General features: G+C 41.6%; 1 protein-coding gene and 1 long non-coding RNA gene across 3 annotated transcripts in view; one reads left to right on the top strand and one right to left on the bottom strand.

The window, feature by feature from the left end:
• The window catches only part of CDH8 (cadherin 8), a 473060-nt gene that overhangs the window by 374649 nt on the left and 76795 nt on the right, over positions 1-21616 (top strand). The window lies entirely within an intron of this gene.
• The window catches only part of LOC141096354 (uncharacterized), a 29574-nt gene continuing 19127 nt past the window's right edge, over positions 11170-21616 (bottom strand). Inside the window, exon 3 of the long non-coding RNA XR_012233672.1 lies at positions 11170-11290. This is a non-coding gene — a long non-coding RNA (uncharacterized lncRNA). The remainder of the gene's footprint in view (positions 11291-21616) is intronic.

The following is a 21616-nucleotide window of genomic DNA, read 5'->3' as shown; positions in this document are numbered from 1 at the left end:
TGTCAACTTTTCACATTTTCCTTGTGTTACCTGGTTCTATTACTGTGTAATGCTGATGTCATGTCGGACGCTATTCACACCACAGCGTCCGGCAGGCAGAGGTAGTTTCACCTCCGTCCACTTGTCATGTCGGACGCTATTCACACCACAGCGTCCGGCAGGCAGAAGTAGTTCCACCTCCGTCCACTATAGCCTCAGTGGCGCCGGCTTGATTTTCTCAGGCTATCGGGGGTTAATCTAGCTGGAGATCAGGTTGGATGTTTGGTCACGCCCACGGTCTTTAAATAGTTGTGCTGGCCTATGGGCGTCGCTGATTATAGCTTGTGTTTCATACCAAGTGGTTCCGGTCTGGAGTGGAGGTGTTGGAGAGAGAGAGATTCGTATCTGGTGGCGTATGATCCGTTGTTACCTTTTCACCTTCCCATATTTGTGTTTTGTTGTGCCCTGTTCACATTACTGTATAGTCCTGTGTGTATGCGGCGCAGTGCAGTTTAAGTTCTCCCTGTATGTCATTATTGTGTGGGGCTTTGGTGGTTTGTCTCCTCACTGGGTGGAGGGTTAAGCTTAGGGCTGAGCAGGAGATAAGGAAAGGTTGGAGGCTCAGGCATTTGCACCATCAGCAAAAACCCTGGGTTGAGGGTGAGACAGGGTTTCCCCTAGTTAAAGGGACACCACAGGGGCCCCGGGTATTTCAGCCTTAGTTGACCTAAGCCCCGCGTGACAGCTGAACTGAAAAGAGCTTGTTTGTAATAAGCCCCCGTTACACACTGCGATATCGCTAGCAATATCGCTGTAAAGTCACCGATTTTGTGACGTAGCAGCGATATTGCTAGCGATATCGCTACATGTGATACTTACCTCCGACCGGCTGCCCCGCTGGTTATCGCTGGTCGCGAGAAAAGGTCCTGGATCATTTCTCGTCATCAGCTTCCTGCTGCGCTTCCTGTGGAGAGACGAGCGTGGAGCCGGGCGGGAGGACGCAGGATCGCCTGGTGTGACAGGTAAGTAGCGACCCCCGACCCCTGCGATGTCGCTAGTGAGATCTGCCTGTGTGGCAGCTCACTAGCGACCACTTAGCGATGCACCAGCGATCCATATCGTTGTTGGGATCGCTGGTGCATCGCTATGTGTAACGGTACCCTTAATGTAGGCTCTTATCTTATGCTAAAGAAGGGTGTTGTTTTTCTCTGGTCCTAGCAGTAGACAGTAGTCTGGATAGTAAATTACTTTCAGTTCAGCTGAAGAGACAAAGAGAACACATGCAAACATAAGAGCTCAAAAAACACATCCAAGTATATAGCAGATACAACATTTTATTGTCATATTATTCGATTATTTTGTACTGTATAGTGTGAAGCAGCAATTTTTTTGGGGGAAAAACTATATTTGCATACAGCTTGATGTTATTAGTTATAGTTTACAGCTAGAAAGAATATTTGTTTATCTGCAAATGGGCAATATGCATGAATATAGCAATAATGCGATGTAATGGTTTATGACGCAAAAACGATAAAAATTATGTGTTTTTTTTTCATTTTTCTTTTGTTTATGATCAACCATGTTCACATGCAGTAAAATTATGCGAAAAAATGTATAAATTAGCTAAAACATCAAGACTTTTATAGGTCCAGTCAACAATGCACGAACATTATATTTGTATAGTGGTAGCGAACAGAACAGCAGGGATATGTTACTGGTGATTCTCATTGTATGCTGTGTTATATGAATATATATACTGTATATATGTCCAGGACTACATCTTCAGATGTGATGCTTCAAAAACAATTTTGCCAGATAAAAGAAAAATGCAAAAATAATAGATCTGTTGGCTATTGTATGACTTGCCGTAAGTCTTTGTGTGGGCAATGTACCGCCGTAAATGAAAGACGATGCCTGAAATGCGAATCAACAAATGTTTAGAAGGTCAATTATGCCGTACTTTTTAGGAGGAGAAGGAAAATGTAGAATTGGAGCTGAATCTCAATAAAACGTTATTATGAAGTACAACCGGTATCGACCCAACGGCCTTCTTCAGGTACTGAGGAGAAGGCGCACTGACTGACCTAGTAGTCATTTTCTCTGCTTGTTGTTCTTGAGTTGTTGTTTATATGTGTGCACTTTAATAATAAAAGATTGTAAAACGTCTATTATTGTTTTACTTAGTTTACTTTTGTTATTTCCTGTAGAAAAATGTGAAAAATCAGAAAGAAAACATTCCAAAGCATTACTGTTGGATCTCACAATAATAATACATTAAAAAAATATAATTATTAATAAATAACCACAAATTAAACTCTAAAAATAAACGAAAACAACTCAGTAGTCAGAATGACTACATTCAGTAGTTCAAGTCGGGGTCACAAGTCCAGTAGTCCTAGTGTTAATAGTTAAGAGTCAAAAGCATCAAACTTTTGGCCTTTTTTCAGGCAGTGTTGGTCTTTTCACCTAGACACAATACAGTGGTAGGCTAGAAAAGAAAAACGGAACAGGAAACAAGTCAATGGCTCCATCAAAAGCCAGCCTAAGAAAAACAGGATTCAGACGGAAGCCACCGAAGGACTTATGAACGAAGAAAGAGACACAATGTGAACCCAGCCTAAGATATTTCTCTTTAGCACTCTATTCATATCCAATAAAATAGGGTTCTGTTTAGATATATGTATTAGTGATGAGCAAGTATACTCGTTGCTTGGGTTTTCCCGAGCATGCTCGGGTGGTCTCTGAGTATTTCGGCGTGCTCGGAGAATTAGATTTTGTCGTCTCAGCTGCATGATTTACGACTTGTAGACAGCTTGAATACATGTGTGGAATGCCTGTTTGTTAGGGAATTCCCACATGTATTCAGCCTGCCTACAAGTGGCAAATCATGGAGCTGAGACAACATCTAAATATCGGAGCACGCCAAAATATTTAGAGACCACCCAAGCATGCTCGGGAAAACCCAAGCAATAAGTATACTCGTTCATCACTAATATGGATCAAGTGTAGGTAAACCTATAGTACTATATCTGTGCCCATTTCCATTGGCTATGCTAATACAAGTAATATGTCATATGTGGAATTCCCTTACAATATTGAAATATTGGTACTTGTGTCTTTCTGTTTTTCTTCCTCTTGCTTTCATCCGAAGAGTTTTTCCTCAATAGGTTGACCATTGAAAGGAAAACTAGAAATAAGTGTAAAGTTTGTCTACACAGGGATATATGTCCCACCTTTAACCTTTATCTTTGGCATCTTCAGTTTCAGAACTGTCTGTGCTGATGGCATTATGGGTCAAGCCATTCCATTTTGTATCAGTAAGGAAAACACTGTACTGCTACAAGAAGATTTTCAAATATGAAGAAGACATTTTCGAAAATGTTGATACCACAGAATGCTGCCAAGCTTTTATTTTTCATCAGAACAACTTGATAGCCAGGGGACAGCTGCTAGAGTAACAACTTTTCCAATCTGGTTTATTGACATAAAGCTACAGTGAAACTCTAAATCATTCACTAGGTGAACAAGTGTACAGCTTAGCTGCTACAAGTGAGCGAATCGGCCAAAATTCAACTTAAAATTTTTTTTAAAAATTTGATTTTTTAGCATCTGCTTATATAGCGCCATTAGTTTCACAATGCTTTACAGACATCAGCATTGATGACTGGAACTCATCATTTAAACTCCCGATCAGGATGTCTTTAAAGTGTGGAAGGAACTTGGAGGACCCGAAGGAAACTCACACAAGCATGGAAAAAACATACAAAGTTCTTGTAGGGATTTGAACCCAGGACATCCATGTTGCAAAGCAACATTGCTAACCACCAAGTCACCATGCTGCCAATTGAACTAATTTGATACAAGTCAAATGAACCCTGGTGGCTATTAAAAATATCTGTCTATTGGGCTCTGAGGACTCCCGATTTCAAAGCATAAAAAACAAATGGGCTGGGAAGAGGGTTAAAAAAATTGAAAAAAATCATACTTACCTAGAACCTGTCCTTGTAACAACTGCTCCTTTCTGGTCCTCCATTAGCTTCTCCAGCTTCTCTCAACTCTGGCACTGGTCTTCAGTTCAGCGGCATTGCCATTGCCAGCTAAGACTTGTCAGAAGCGGTTACGGGAGTAGATGCTGGTCAAGAAGTCATGAATTTTGAAAATGCACCTGTACGGCTAGTGCCAGCCAGAAACATTCTCAAAGAGTGAAGAGAAGATAGGCACCAAAGCAGGGGCTTAGGGCTGGTGGGGAGCTGGCCAAGTAAGTGGTTAGGAGAGTATGACTTTTGGTAGCAAAATTGATGGCAGCCTATTTTAGTAACTTCAAAATTAAAATCATTCATTTAGAATCAACTCATTCATCCATATTAATTACACATCCTTGATAGCTTCCAAAACATGATACAGTTTCCAGACCCATCATCACATTGTGTACAGATTTAAGTTGTATGATATTGTACCAGGCTATAAATCTGAGACACAAGGTTACCATGTTTTCGTAAAGTGGCCATAAGTCTCCTTTCAGTATAACGTACGTCGCCACATTTAAACGAGCAGTCGAGGAATAAAATGCTCTCCAAGCTGTACAGCATGACGCGTCTCGGCTTCCTTGATCTGCCTGATCTTATTTTATATTGGCCGTTTCATATTACATTTGTGCCTAAGAGGTTAAAATCTCGTCTGCAACATCCAATTTTATATTCTCACTGTGTTCAAATGGGCAACAACCAAGAGGGTGCCCGAGGCTAGTTAGCAGTACTTAGAGTATTTTAGGATGTTCTACGAAGTGGGAAAGGAAATACTTTTTTCCATGTCAGAGTGTCAAATATGGGTCAGAATTAATTAACTGGCTGTATTTTATGCCGCAAAAGTTTTATTTAAAAATGACTTTGGTGCCGAATACATTTAGGGTCTCTCTATGTATGAAGCCTTGGCTTAAGATGCAGTAAAGATGAATCATGATTGAGCGTGCTTGATTTACAATTCCGTTCACCTTACAATATATACCGGAGAACATCTTTGCATGTCAATACAATCGTTTAAAAAAAAAGGCTGTTTTTTTTAGATGGAGAGGTGAAATGCTTGGAATGTTAATTTAGCCATCACGCGCATTTGTACAAGAAATGTTGTTCGAAAGAATTCTTGATAGAGATATTTAGTTTTTAGAAAGCAAAAGCCCAAAGCCGGGATATTAGAAACGGATAGGAAAATCCTCAGTAGAATCTTAATATGACTTATTCAAAGTTAATTCCAAAGAAAGCGTCATGTCTATATGGTTTCATCTGTATGTTCAATTTCTTGGACTGATGCTCCTTGGACTGAAGCTACGTACAGTCTGCTTTTATGCCTTATTTCTTTGGCATTTCTGGAGATAAAGTGATCCTGGAGCTGAATTTTATGTTCTCGCCTTCAGATTCAGCAGCAGCAGGGAGGAGAGACAGTTGAGAGCTGGTAATTAAGCTAGATGGGAAAAGATTCAACAGCAGAGAGGAAGGACACTGAGGTGCTGTCAGTCTGGCTAGATGGGTGGAGATTCAGCAGCAGAGAGGAAGGACACTGAAGAGCTGTCAATAAGGCTAGATGGGTGGAGATTCAGCCTCAGGGAGGAGGGAGACTGAGGAGCTGTCAGTCAGGCTAGATGAGTGGAGATGTAGCAGCAGGGAGAAAGGACACTGAGGAGCTGTCAGTAAGGCTATATAGTAAGGCTAGATTGGTGGAGATTCAGCAGCATGGAGGAGGGACACTGAAGAGCTGTCAGTAAGGCTAGGTGGTGGAGATTCAGCCTCAGGGAGAAGGGACACTGAGGAGCTGTCAGTCAGGCTAGATTGGTGGAGATTCAGCAGCATGGAGGAGGGACACTTTAGAGCAGTCAGTAAGGCTAGATGGGTGGAGATTCAGCAGCAGGGAGGAAGGACACTGAGGAGCTGTCACTCAGGCTAGATGGGTGGAGATTCAGCAGCAGGGAGGAGGCTACTGAGGAGCTGTCAGTCAGGCTAGATGGGTGGAGATTCAGCAGCATGGGGGAGGGACACTGAAGAGCTGTCAGTAAGGCTAGATGAGTGAAGATTCAGCAGCATGGATAAGGATTACTGAGGAGCTGTAAGTCAGGCTGGATGGGTGGAGATTCAGCAGCAGGGAGGAGGACACTACAGAGCTGTCAATCAGGCTATGTAGGTGGAGATTCAGCAGCAGGGAGGAGGAGACTGAGAAGTTGTCAATTAAGCTATGTGGATGGAGATTCAGCAGCAGAGAGGGACAGTTGGGAGCTGTTATTTAAGCTAGATGGGAATAGGTTCAGCAGCTAGTAGGAGAGACACTGAGGAGCTGTCAGTCAGGCTAGGTAGGTGGAGACTCCATAGCAGGAAGCTTGGACAGATAGGAGCAGTCAATGAAGCTATGTAGGAAGAGACTCAGCAGCAGAGAGGAGGGACACTGAGGTGCTGTCAATCAGACTAGGTAGGCAAAGATTCAGCAGCAATGAGGATGGAAAATTGTGAGCTGAGGTGGGCAGAGATTGAGGTAAAAAATTTAAAAAAAGTATCATACATCATCCTCTTTCATGTCTAAGATCCAGTTCATAAAGTATGCCAGTTTGAATTGTAAAATGTCTTGATAGATCCTCTTTAACATGAAAATGCCTGCTTTGCTTTCACGTTAATGATATGATCTAATAAAGGTTGTTGTGATAGCCATATCATAAATATTATTAAATATTTCCAAGCATGATATATCAATGATAATCCAGGTAGAGAAAACATAGAAACTTAATGTTCCTGTTCTCCCCAAGCCTAATTTCACCTAATCATCTACAGAAAAAGGTGTTTCTTCCACCCGTTCTTGGAAAATGTCAGTAAATGCTACTTCTTCACATCTCTCCCTTAAAATGTCAGTCAGACCTTCTGTTATTTCTCGGAGTGAACGCTTACCATGAAAGTGCTATCTATTTTCTGAAACACAGTGGTGATCTTTAAAATGAATTACACCCCTTAAAGCTCTATAATTATTGTCAATTGCCTTGAAAACGTATAGCTTTTATATGCCCATACTGTATCAATCAACTTAACATCACGCTGGGCCCTGCTAATTCTTGTTGTCTTCTCGGTTTCCTTAGGACGTGAATATCTGTATTCTGTACCTGTGTTCTAGATACCGACTAACTAGATCGCTTGATTTTTTGTCATTCTCATCCCTTAATGCCTTTAACTACTCCATATCTTAAGTCACCTGCCAATGGAAAAAATACCATATGGATCCGTACAGCAGTGTAAGAACTAAAGAGCATCTGTCACTGTTTTTTAGGGGTTAGAATCAGTTATAAGATTCAGTTTATTGAACCATTTACTCCATGGATTAAAAGTATGTTTTCTTTGGTACCTATAGTGATATTTTATGTGCACTATACACCACCATTAAGTACTCCCTTTGTGCCTCTCTTGTATAGGTAGTATATAGCACCATAAATTAAAGAGACTAAGTGAAGAACATAGAGAGCTTAGATAACCTAATAAATATATGGATATCTCTACAAGTTTTGCCAAAATGTAATCCTAAAAAAAAATCACACAAACAAGACAGTAACAGTGTAAGCAGATTCATACAGCCGATTACATCATGCTAAAACAGGCGGTCAGCAATACAACCATGGAGAGAACGAATAGGCATACAATGTCAATAGGAGTGCAATTTGAGGCCCAAAATAGGGTCTTAAAATGTGAATCATACCATAAATTGCAATGTACAATGTAGTCCCCCTACAAAATCCTAGAATGGGAATGGAGGAAATAATTGTGTGCAGTCCCTGAGGATGCCAAAGCGAAACACGCGTCGGGGCCCCAATGCAACGCATAGACACAATTGTAAATGGGCAACAGGTTTACTACACTTTACTTATATGTGTCAGCATTACTTGTTGTATTCTTAAGGATGATTCTGTGCTCATCTATGCACTTCTGTCTGCATTAACAGACCATGTCAAATTTGAATAGACTGGACACTATGGAGTTCCCAAACTATCATGCAACTTCAATATTAGTCTTGTCATATGAGTAAAAAGGACCTTTAGGCTCCAGGGCCTGGATGTGATTTCAACCCCTCTCAACCACTATAGCTGTGCCCTTAAATCCACCAACATGATAGGTCATCCACTTTTTATATATACTCCCTGCTGTGACTAAAAGATAGGGTGACTGAATTTCTGCTACTTTAGAGCTTGAAATTGGGTTTTCAGGTACTGAAAATGGCTCTTCAAAAGTTCTTCTTAGCACTGACAGAGAGGAAACCCAAGTCTGACAACTTTATAACAGTTATATACCCTAACACAGCATATGTAACAGTGATGTGTCTGAAAAAACAAACTGAGCTTTACCCACCCTCCCATAGTCCAAACTTGTGCCTCCACCACTGTCCCATCTTTGTTGTCTGCAGTCTGCATCACTTCTTCAGTATCAACCACTAAGCTCAGAGTCTTGTGCCAGCTACATTAGTAGGGATTCTTAGCTGATTGACTGCAGTACTGGTGATATGAAGTTATAGATGCAGTTGGTCATAAAAGACTAGAGCAACAGCAAGCGGCAGCACTGGTTCTGAGGAAGATAAGTAAAGCTCATGATTTTTACAGATCACTCAGTCTATGGGTAAAGCATTGATCCCTAATCGTTCAAACCTCGAGAGACACATTTAGCTCTAAGAGATGGTCACAAGCCACCTCCAAAATACCCCAGAGCAGTGACATCCAGCTTTCTTCTCTCTCTCCCCACTGTAGTGATACTCATAGCTCCAATTACCATTCTACTGACAACCACAGACTTATACTTACATCCAGAGGTTCACAATTTACCCCTTTTTGGATATTCTTGCAAAAAGCCCTACTATTGCATCCAGCAACAAGCCTTCCTTTAACTGCAGTACGATCCAAACTCCACCTTACCATGTTTATCTCTCCACTTCCAAAGCCTGTATATGTACATCCATATCTGCTCTTCTATGAGGGGGCAAAAGTCATCATCCGGAGACCTACTCTTTATAGCTTTGGTCTAGACCAGTGTTCCCCCAACTCTGGTCCTCAAGAGCAACCAACAGGTCATGTTTCCAGGATTTTCTTAGTATTGCCCAGGTGATAATTGCATCACCTACACAGGCAGGAATTCCATCACCTGTGAAATACTAAGGAAATCCTGAAAACATGACCTGTTGGTGGCTCTTGAGGACCGGAGTTGGAGAACACTGGTATAGACCCTAGAGCTTATGCACCAAAGTGTCAGACAGGCACAAGCAACTTCATGGGCTTGAGAGCCACATGTGGCTTCCGAGACACAGGTTGGTGAACTCTGAGCTAAAGTGAGTTGAAAGGGGCAACCCTTTTAAATTCTTAGCAAAATGTAAAAATAGTAGATGCCCTACCATGAACTTTTTTTTCCCTATATGTTTATGAAGTTCATATACTCACCTATCACCATTTTCTCCAGTATCCAGTGCTTCTCTGTCACATCTCCACTCTTCTGACTCTCTGGATCACTCTATTCTCTAAATGTGAGCCAGAAGACTCTTCTATGATGTACATCTGTAGAGTCTTGTTCTGATACTCCATAGACTTAAATTATAGAAGCCACTTCCAGATCACACAGAGTGCAATGTGAATCGGGAAGTCTGAAAAAAGAAGAGAACTGGAGCTGAGCTGAAAACTGGAGAAGACGGCAATATGTGAGTATATTAATACACAGACCCTACAGTACATACATATACACAAAATTAGTAGAAAAAAAAGTTCATAATAGGCCTCCTTTATTGGAAAAAATACATACTAAACAAATAAAATAAATAGTAAGTAATAAAATAAGCAATAAAGCCGATTTACCAACATCATCTTCAAAATTTTACCCAAATTGGGGGATCGTTGCCTAAAAATGGCAAAATTGTGAAAAGTTCAAGAGGATCACATTATAAGTTAACATTTAATAGTACCCCAACTAATGCAAAATCTGTTTACCTATTGGATCCTAGGATTGCATGTGCAGCCGCATAGAAAACCATCAGTTTAATGACGGAGGTTCTTTACAACATGAATTGATAATGGCACCTTCTGTTACACCGTCTTCTCACTGAGCATATCCCTTCTTTGTATAGGCTGCTACTGAATTTTGTGTAGTCTGCTGTGGTGTATGTAACAATCTGTCCGTCGCATTTGTTGCCTACTTAAGAAGAATAAAATGACATAAGGAATGGCTGAACAGCTTTTTTCTGTCCTTTGTCTTTTTTTACCGTGGCTTGTTCTGTTTATGTTTGTTTGCTATTATTTGCGTCTCGCTTGGTATCTCTAAATTTCCCAGTTAGCGCCATGTCCCTTGACTAATTGACTATGTTCTTTCATTGACAGAGTAGATTTGTAGCTATCATGATGCTAAGAATTAGAGTTTCACGTGGATAACAGAAAAGGAAAATATTATAATAATAACCTGGAAGCTCAGGTTGAAATTCGGCAAAGATGAAAAGTAAGGATAGATTACGCTCATTATACTGCATTTCAAGTAGCAAAGAGAAAATTTGTGATTTTGCTCGGAAGTCTTTCCGTAAACCTTTAGAGAAATAAAAAAAAAAATGCAAATGGAGGGGACTGAGAAATACAAAAAGCTGAAAAAAATATATAATATAAAAATGCAAACCTTAACTCTAATGAGGTAGAGGCGCGCTAGACTGATGACTGTACCAGAAGAGTCTGCACTTTCATAGACTTGCTTAATGCAAACTGATAGGTCTTAGGTAAAGACACCACAGGGATTGTGATATTCCAAAAAAGTTTTAAGAAATTTCTATTCATAACTAGTAATAACAATTTTGCAAGGTTGAAAAATAACAATTAAAAAGTTGGTTATTCTCTAAAGTTATAAGTATAATGATTACTTCTTAACATGTTTTTTTTTTTAATACATTGAGACTTGGGATAGTTTTAACAAGATATGGTGTCCTCTTAGCTAGAGATGAGCAAATTTATTGAATTGGCCTCGAAATATACAAAAATTGTTCTCCAGAATTCAGATTTTTTTTTGGAATTTGCTTCTCTTAAATTAAGCAAAATTGTGGTTAAAAGTAAACTGGCCGAAAACAAAAAAAACAAAATATATGTATATATGTTTAATATTTACCTCACCTGTCCTGCCGACCCCACAGCTCACCGTTCAGTCCTTCACTCTCCTTTATCTTCTAAGCCAAGCACTTCCAACTCGATTCGAGCTCTGAATTTGCTTTGCATCATTTCATCACATCGCATGGCGTGCAGACGGTGGAAGCCTTGTCAAGCCAAAAGTCCTGGCATGAAGTGCTGAAGAGATCAAAGTAGATGCGCGTGACAGGGGAAGTAGGAAATAAAAAAGAGCAGAGGACCATATGGTGGCCTGTGGGGAAAGCGGGAAAGGTGAGCGGGAAGATGAAAATTTGTATTACTTTTTCTTACATTTATCATGCTCTGGAGTCTGAAGCTTAATTAGTAAAAATCAGTTACTGAAAATTGAATTTGATGGCAAAATTTTACTGTTTTGCCTAAATAAAAGCAAATTCAGTCATCTCTACTTCTAGCTCTCCTACGTAGAAGTTGTCTGCTCCTTTACTTTACCATCACTAATACACCTAATAAATCCATTAAGATTGTAATAAGAGGTGTTTGAGAAGTCATTGTACAGAGAAAAGTAGTACTGTGGATGTTCACACTTACTGTATCATATGGGGAGGGGTCTTGAGTTGAGCCTGCTCCGTACCGTGGTAATACCAGGAGCAATATGCAGCCAGCGCAAAGAGTAACTACTGTGATTAGAGCCAGCATCAATCATAATAATTTGACCTCTTAGATGCCGCTGTTAATATTGACATTGGCATCTAAGAGGTTTGGTCCCAGGCGGTAGGTTGCTTCTGAAGCCCAGCACCCTCTCTCTGACTCAATCGAAAGAAGACCTGCTGTAATAGGCAATTAGGAAATTCCTATTTCAAATTCAAGATTTTTTTTAAATGTAAAAAGAAAAACAAAAAACGGAAAGCTTAAATCAACACCATTTTCCAGCAAGGCAAATAGAAAAATGTAAAAATATATATATACTAGCTGAAGAGCCGGGTGCTGCCCGGGCATAGTAACTATGGTTAGTTATAACAAATTATAATGATTATTTCTATATATATAAAGCTGAGTGTACAGCCCTGCCCACGTCGCATAGCCACATTCACTATAATATCCTACATCATCCCGTCAGCCAGAGCTACCGGACTACTACCCCTAATATACCACATCATCCTGCCAGCCAGAGCCACCAGACAACTACCACTAATATCCCACATCATCCCGTCAGATCCACCGGAGACTACCCCTAATATCCCACATCATCCCATCAGATCCACCGGAGACTACCCCTAATATCCCACATCATCCCATCAGAGCCACCAGAGTACTACCCCTAATATCCCACATCGTCCTGTCAGAGCCACCGGACTACTAATATCCCACATCATCCCGTCAGCCATAGCCACTGGACTACTGCCCCTAATATCCCACATCATCCCCTCACAGCTGCTGTATATGGGCACAAGAGGGGGGAATTCATTTCTATCATGTTCTCTCCTTTCTGGGGGCAGACAATGGCCGGGAGCTTATGTTCCCAGGGATGCTAGATTTCTCTCACCATGTCAGTGTCTGCTGAGGTGTTTTCTGGAGTAGGAAAACTGTTGCTCATAGCAACCAATCACTGCTCAGCTTCTTTTAAACAGCTCTGGTGAAATGAAAGATGCTTCGTGATTGGTTGGTGACACACACATTCATTTTTATATATAGATAATATATATATTTGCTATTCTTACTTGCATAATTGTCTGAACAATAACCGTCAACATTTTTTAGCCCAGATGTTGCATGTCCTAATAGAAAAAAAATCTAAATTTTGAATTCTTTTTTGCCATATCACCTGCCGAAAAAAAAGATAAAAATCTGTATTGACCCCAAAATGGCACTTACAAAATCTACAGCATGTCCATAAAAAATTAAGACTAATACAGCTATATTGACAAAAAAATAACAAAGTTATGACTCTTAGAACGAAGCTGAACATTTTTTTTTTCTGGAATTTTTTTTTCATTTAATTTCTTTTAATTAATAAAATAAAGCAAAAACAAAAAATATGTAAGGTTGGTGTCACTATAGCTATGCTAACCATAGAGTTGCTAGGTCATTTATAATACAAAGTGAATGTTGTAAACTACTTAAAATAAAAAAAGAATACAATTTCTGTTTTTTAATTTCCATTTCCACCTAATTTGATTTTTTTTTTTTTTTTTTAACAGTTTCAGCATATTTTATTGTGAAATTAATTTTGTAATTTAAAAGTAAATTCACTACTACCCCTAAGAACAAGCCTGTTTATGGCTGTATATATGGAAAAATAAAAAAAAGTTATGGCTTGAGGAAGAGGAAAAAGCAAAAGGCGGAAAATGAAGAATGGCTGCATCTACAAGAGGATAAGTGAACCTTCGTAGGACTTTCAGATAATCATAACACTTCCTACTTTACGGCTCAATTCCTTTACAAATATATATATATGGGACCTCTTAAAGGATGAGCTGATCTGACGAGATCAAAATTAGTTGAACCTGTTGGATTTTACTGGAAATTCGATTTGTGGAGAATTTATTCTCCAAGAATTTAATTTCCCTTATTGTTTTCTGAGGTCAGAAAAGACCCCAGGGCACAATAAACATGTAAAATGCAGAGAAAAAAAGCAAAAAAAGACCAAAACTTGGCTCACTGATCATCTCTGCTGCTCACTATTCCCTACAGGCTTTTCTTATCACCACACACTAGCTAGTAATGAATGTAAGTTTCCGCCCAGAGTTAGGATCATAAGGTTGCAGCACATGTCTTCACATGACATTACCGTGCACATGCAGAAGTGTCCCGGACCTGGTCATGGCCAAAACTTCTTGTCTAGTGTCACAATCTCCATTCTGTTCCTGTCTGCTATGTTACTTTGTGTAGAGGCTGTCAGTCTGTTTTGGTTGTGTTGTTCTGTGCTTCAGTATCTAGTACATTGGTTGGGGTATGGACCTGAGGAACGGTCCTGGGTCCCAGCTCATTCTTTAAGGGCTGATCAGTTGGTTCGGGCCTTCCATCGGAGGTTTCCTGGGAAACCTGGGTGACCGGTGGCCCCCCTCGGAGAGGGGGTACTGTCATGATCTCCTTTTTGTTCCTGTCTGCCAGGTTACTTTCTGTAGAGGCTGTCAGTCTGTTTTGGCTGTGCTTGGTCTGTGTTGCAATCATCTGTGTTCACGTTCCATGATTAGTCCTCTACTTAAAGGGAAGGTGCCATCCCAAAAAAAAAAATTTCAGCAATTGAAAAAATGTAAAGAATTAATGTTTACATTTTCTTAAAAAATATTATCATTTGTTTTTAATATTGTAAAATATGAAAAATAATTTTAAAAAGTTTGGCATTTCCACTTGTTAACACTAGGGGGAGCAGCTACTGAAGTTTGGCACAAAAACCTAGTGTACAACTAGCTCACATTACTGTCCTGCAGTAATTATGGGCGTACAGTGTTCATGATGTTTGATTTTGATATATGATCATGCCCTAAAATGGACACTGTATGGGTGGAATCTGCTGACATGGGTGTGATGTCACTCCTCTCCTCCCCTTCTGGGTGTTTGCTAAGGGTAAAGAGAGGATGACATTTAGGAACGCAGTGAGCAGCCATTTTGATGGGGCCTGCAAAGTTCCTGTCTTTTCATGTAAAGTCTGGATCAGAACAGGTCATCAATCAGCAGAAATGTTTCCTGGATATCTGTGGAGCAGACAAGAAGACGGTCCATCCATATGTATAAAACACAGCGCTCTATGTACAATCCCTGGCACCGAACAGGGTGCCCCCCACAGACCAGAACACTGCTCTCCTGAAATACTCTGTGCTGCTGTCACCCTGCTCCTCCACCATATATCAGGCCCTGTCGCCTCGCTTTCACACATCGCCAGGACAGGATCTGAGGAGAGGAATGGGGTTTTGGGTCACCGAGGATGGCAGGCAGCAAGGATTCTTGGAGCAGGGTGACAGGAGCACAGAGTATTTCAGGAGAGCAGTGTGCTGGTCTATGGGGGGCACAGAGGGAGATATATGGGAGAGGAGCAGGGTGACAGCACCACAGAGTATTTCAGGAGAGCAGTGTGCTGGTCTATGGGGGGCACAGAGGGAGATATATGGGAGAGGAGCAGGGAGACAGCAGCACAGAAATCCAGGAAACATTTCTGCTGATTGATGGCCTGTTCTGATCCAGTATTTGCATGCAAAGACCCCATTCCCCTCCTCAGATTCTGTCCTGGCGATGTGTGAAAGCGAGGCGACAGGCGCAATCCGGGGTGACGCTGGGAAGCAGGCTGGGGGGGAATGGAGCCATAAAGTAACGATAAAAATGAGACCCCTCTTTTCAGCTGCCTCCCCAGCCCTCCCCTGACTGCACCTATTACCCCTGACCCGTGTGCAGGTGCTCAGCCAGAACCACCCTAGAATGGGTCCCCTTTTAGCAGATCACAAATAATACCGCCATATACTTCACACACAATGCCGCCATATAGATCATACACAATACCACCATGTAGATCACACATAAAACCAGCAGGGTGACAGCAGCACAGAGTATTTCAGGATAGCAGTATCACATGGCAAAGAATTAGATACATGGCTCAGCAGACAGTATCACACAGGAGAGGATTAGATACACGGTTCAGCAGTCAGTATCACACAGGAGAGGATTAGATACACGGCTCAGCAGTCAGTATCACACAGGGGAGGATTAGATACACGGCTCAGCAGTCAGTATCACACAGGATAGGATTAGATACACGGCTCAGCAGTCAGTATCACACTGGATAGGATTAGATACATGGCTCAGCAGTCAGTATCACACAGGATAGAATTAGATACACGGCTCAGCAGACAGTATCACACAGGAGAGGATTAGATACACGGTTCAGCAGTCAGTATCACACAAGAGAGGATTATATACACGGTTCAGCAGTCAGTATCACACAGGAGAGGATTAGATACACGGCTCAGCAGGCAGTATCACACAGGAGAGGATTAGATACACGGCTCAGCAGGCAGTATCACACAGGAGAGGAATAGATACACGGCTCAGCAGTCAGTATCACACAGGAGAGGATTAGATACACGGCTCAGCAGGCAGTATCACACAGGAGAGGATTAGATACACGGCTCAGCAGGCAGTATCACAGGAGACAGTATTACAGATATGCCCACACTGGTGTAACTGCCCCCCCCCAATACACTAGACTATGGGCTGCATATGTTACTGTCAAGCAAAGGTGTCAGATTACCGGGGATCACTGGGGCTGTGAGGAGGCGGAGACAGAGCAGGAAGCACGGTGCAGAAAAGCTCAGCAGATAGCACTGGGCTACAGTAAAATGGCGCCCAGCCACACCTACAGCAGTGAATGGTGCAGCCCACAGGGGCGTGCCCAGTTCACTGCTAATGAGGCTGCATGGTGGGGTCGGGAGCCGACCGCAGTCTCCTATGTCCAGGGACGGCCATATTTGCAGACTGTATGAGTCCTCCACAGATCTGCAAATCAAGATGGCAGCGCCCAGTGGCTACATTAAAACATTATTACAAACAAACCATAAATCCTAGTTAGTACAACATTTGCTTTAACAACATGTTTTGTTACTTACTCTTTTTTTGCAAATTATATAAAATTGCGGCACCTTCCCTTTAAGCACTTAGCTCCTCCATCCAGTGTCAATCGTACGCTTGCTGCTGCCTATGTAAGACTGATCCCTCCGTGCTCTTTGCCTGACCCAGCCTGACTTTATTCCCATCCCAAACTTAGACTCTACCTGTGACCTGACTTCGCTTGTGCCTACTCCCTGTAAACTGTCTTGTCTTTCTGGTTTTCCTGACCTTGGCTCGTGAATTGGATTTCGTCTCTGACTTCCCCTTGTTGTATTGCGCCATTTTCTGGACCTGACCTTGAATTGCTTGACCTCATTTTACTTATTCCGTAAGTAGTGTATATTTTTACTTTCTGTTTTTGTAGTCTTTCCACTTCTGGGGCTAATATTTACTATAGTAGCTCTCATCACACCTAGCTCGATAAAGCTTGAATTTCATTGCTTGGTAGCAGTAAGTGGAGGCTGCATGGACCATAAGGAGGAGAGAGTGCAGCAGAGGTGAGCGATGAGATTAGTGCTAGGTTATTTTTACATTTTTTATCCTTTTGTTGGCCCCCTATGGTTCATCAACGTGGTGTCATCTTGAAAAATTTTTTGAGTAATGACTTACAATAAAAATCTGTAACCTAGAGAATAGTGAATTTCACAAAATTTGAGCAGAATTCAAGGTTCTAGAATAAATTTGCCCAACTGCGGAACCTTTTTTACGTGTAACAAGTATGATTAAATCAAAAGAAAGGCATCGTTGATATTTCATACATTATGAATGTCTTGCTAGTAATCCATTGAAACTAGAAGGATCTTAGTGCTAAGTGAACGTGCTCGGATAGGGTGTTGTCCGAGCATGCTTGTGCGCTAACCGAGTGACATCGGCGTGCTCGAATAATATCTTCGAGTCCCTGCGGCTGCATGTCTCACGGCTGTTAGACAGCCGCAACACATGCACAGATTGCCTAACAAACAGGATGTATGTTAATTGTTAGAAGATGTCTATAGTTTATCTTGGGATTTAATAGTAAAATGGAAATTATGCAAGAAAAAATTGGAAAAACAAGGACCCAAAACACTCGATCTAGAGAAGTGCAGATGGTAAAGTTCATGTTCTAGCTGGTGGAAGACTCTTTATTGGCTACATAGGAAAGAAATGACCTTGAATGTCAAAATTTCAGGTACAAAGGCTTTTATTCTTACTCTTTAAAGCAGTGATACATCTATTAGCAAATAATGTATCCTATAAGAATTCCTCATATAATGTAACATTCGGCTTTTATCATTCAAGTCTTAAGAGAACTGCAGATCGAATGCTGTTGAACCTTCGGAGTGATATCTTTATTCAATTTAATGAAAATAAAAGACAAGCTGGAGGGTAACAAAAAAGGTTCAACCTCTAAATTTAGTGTAATACCTTTCTGTAAAATGGAGTTTTCAGCCAATCCATTCATATAACCCAAATGTAATTGAAACTTTATTCCACGGGTTTTCTATGATAGGTGATACTTTGTTCAGATCCTCACTATCTACTTACCTTTCTGACATTTGAAAAATAGGATTCAGCATGAAAATAGTCCCTGTGAAACCAATTTCAATTTTGCAGTCAGGCTTGTGGAATATAAGAGAGATAGAGAGGTGAGAAAAGACGAGAATCCATTAATTGTTAATTCCCATTTTGGCTAAAACCCATTTACCTTTCCTGATAACATAGAACCACTCCACCACAAGCCAACCTGCTCTTTCTTGGAGGCTAACGCAGTAGCTGAGAGCAAAGGAATTTGCCCATTAATAAAACCATATAGCACTCTGCAGTCTACTGCATGACGGCTCTCGGGGGACGTGGATGGAGTCGGAATTAACCTTTGTGTAGTGTGCAACAAAGAAACTGTTTTGAAGTTTCCTATCATTTTAATGCTCTGGGCTTTTCAGCAAAAAATAGAATTAATTTTTGATCGACACTTGTTTTCTTCTAGAAAATTAGTCATCTGGAGTCCTACAGAAATATGAATAAAAAGAAACATTCTCAATCTACAGCAGGAATATTAAACAAATTGAAAGGGTTGCTCCACGTTTGGAAGCCTTGATCGCTGACCACAGTGGCCCCGTCGAACCCAAGAATGGAGCTTTGCAGAGCCCTGTCCAAATGGAACGGAAGTCAGTCACTTCCATTCCATTCATTCTCAATGACTCTTTTGGAGATCACCAAGCACAGTCCCAATGAGAATGAATGAAAGAGTGCTTGCTTGGCCTCCTTTACATTCAGAAGGAGCTGTATTCTCAACATGTGTGGTGGTTCCCAATGGTTAGTCCACAATAATTTGGAAGTTATGTGTTGTCCTTGGGGGAGAGGATAACTTTCAATCTTTTTCAGGATTTAAAGTGATTGGCTCTTGAAAAAATATGTATTGCTTATGCACCGTCTAAATAATAAATCAGTAGAGATCAGCACAAATAATTAAACTAGCGGAGCGCACCAAAGAATAAGAGATGGTATCAAGGTGCATTCTCAGCACGGGGTCCACCATGTAGAGATGCTACCTGCTGCTCAGTAATGGAGGTGACTATATAGGAATATACTAACTGAACACAGGCAGGTTAGCTTCACCCGATGTGTAAAGAGGCGGACTCTGTTACTGCATAGAGTTGCAGAAAATAAACGCTGGAGCCTGTTAATGCTCACAGAGCTCGGCAAGGTGAGCGCTACTGTATAGTCACAGGACCCTTCCCCAAGGACACAGGGTTAGAGTCCCTCTAGATCACTAGCGCTCGGCGCTGCAACTGCGGAGCCAACAAGAGGTTAACTGAAATATAGTGCACCGAGTGCGCACTGCACCGCTCTGACGGATGCCACTAACCACCCGGACTAGGGAGGAAAGCGTTAGACTTGCGCATGGCGTCGCACTGGTGGATGCAGCCGCTTAATGTGGTACTGAGGTGCCTAGAGCTGGACAGCACAGTATGGCGCAGAGTGAGGTGCTGTGACTTGGTAGCACAGTGGCGCAAGGCAAAGCCACTAGTAGGCGCTGACTCTAAACCCTAAACCCTCCAAGCACAACCAGAGGGAGGGAGTCTTAATGAGTCAGTCAACAGATTCAAGCATCCATCATCACACACACAACTAGCAATAAGAGTCTATACTAGCACAAGGCCGAGCAGCCATGCAACTCTTTTATAGTGGCATCCTTCCGGGACCTTCCCAGTGGTACAATCGGAGCAACAACAGGACCTGCGCATCTGACCTCCAATGAGAGGTTGTCCCATGGACATGCTCAGTAGGAGAAACACAGGACTTAGTCCCAGGAGCGTCTGCTCAATGCTGACTCAAGCATGGTATTATAGCTAAGCCTGGAGGAGCAACCAGACACTTAGCATTAGCCTGGGCAAGACGCTGGGACTGACATCTCTGCTGAGCAGGAATCTGTGGGGCTGCAAAAGAATGGGAGACCGCAGAGGATATGGCTTGAGATTCCCCCTGTGCAGTGAGGGAAACTCGATGCCTAACAACAATGGTCTTGCATTCACTTCAGTTCTCCATGGAAGCTGGAATAAGTCAATGCTAACTTGCCCGAATGACAGCATTCAGCCTCTTGAGATTGGTGTGAGCTTACAACATCATGATGTCTGACACACACAGCTACACTGCCTTCCTTGGTCCAGCTGACATAAAGCACAAAAGTTCATGTCGGACCAGAGGGGGGTAAATCTTTTTGACTATTTTTATAAATCAGGGATCCCCCACAATAAGCAGTCATATGTCTACTGTTTGGATGGGATGGTGGTCATGCTTATATACAGTAAGGTGCCTGAGGGCAGTAGCTGTGGGCCAACTGCTGCCCCATGATGCCCCGGCACTTTACAGAAAAATTGTGTCCCCATCCTTATATGCTATTGTGTGTAGGGTACATTACGCTCACTTTTATGCAGCAGGCATCCACTGTCTGCAGGCCTCCATTTTCAGGAGCCACCACACAAGTTAGTGGATACCCAGTACATGTCAATCCACAGAAGTTTACTGGACAGTTCAAGTTCATCAGGTTGTAATATGCAGTATGAGGCACAACACTTCTCATTTCTTGTTTCCTTAATACATTACATTTACAACACCGGTAGCCAAACTTTCTGGACTATCCCTACATTCACTGATCCTGTCAGCTACAGGGATTCCCAGTCCAGTTCTGCAGTACACTAAAGATCCGTTACCTTCCCTACAAGCGGGTCCACATCCATCTTCCCCTGTATGCCAGGGGATGAGGTGCTCTCCATAGCACCTGTATCGAGCTTTGAGCTCTGCACATTGCAAGAATGTCATAAAGGAAATTTGAAAGGCTTCATACTGCACAGAACAAAATGTAGTTTCTTTTGCCATCAGACCACTGCACTTTGAACTTGACCTTGTCACACTGTTTAACTACTTAACAAATTCTCTATCTCTCTGTCTATAGGGAATAAGTCCCTTTTACTGGGACTTTCCCTCCTACTATGGGCTAGTCCCAAACTTTAACTATATGTGTCCCACATCTGTAGCTAGGCAGATCTTCCTCACAAACACTATGCATTACAATTCTATACATTAAGCTGATTACACTTACAATGCTTATCAAAGTCTATTTTGTTGTATTGTTACTACCTTATATTCTAAATCTTAACCTATGTCTTCTCCTCTACTTTATACAATACCATATCACAATAGATGGTGATTCACACTATAACACACATCTACACAAAATAGTACCAAAGACCACAATGCATAGTTTACCCTTCATTCCACACAATCTATTTAAAAAACACGCATTACACTATTCACATTACAACATGAATGGTGGCTTCAGAGGTAGGAACACAACAGTACAGTCCACCACCCTTACACTTTACATATCTATTCACGGCCTATGGAACTTTTGGAGATGTGTAAGTTCTGGGATCATTACAGCTACAT

Source organism: Dendrobates tinctorius, unplaced genomic scaffold, assembly GCF_039654945.1.
Source record: "Dendrobates tinctorius isolate UK_male_01 unplaced genomic scaffold, ASM3965494v1 ptg000009l, whole genome shotgun sequence".
NCBI classification, from domain to species: Eukaryota; Metazoa; Chordata; class Amphibia; order Anura; family Dendrobatidae; genus Dendrobates; species Dendrobates tinctorius.
The sequence above is the reverse complement of the archived record's forward strand: the minus strand, read 5'-3'. Positions and strand labels throughout refer to the sequence as shown.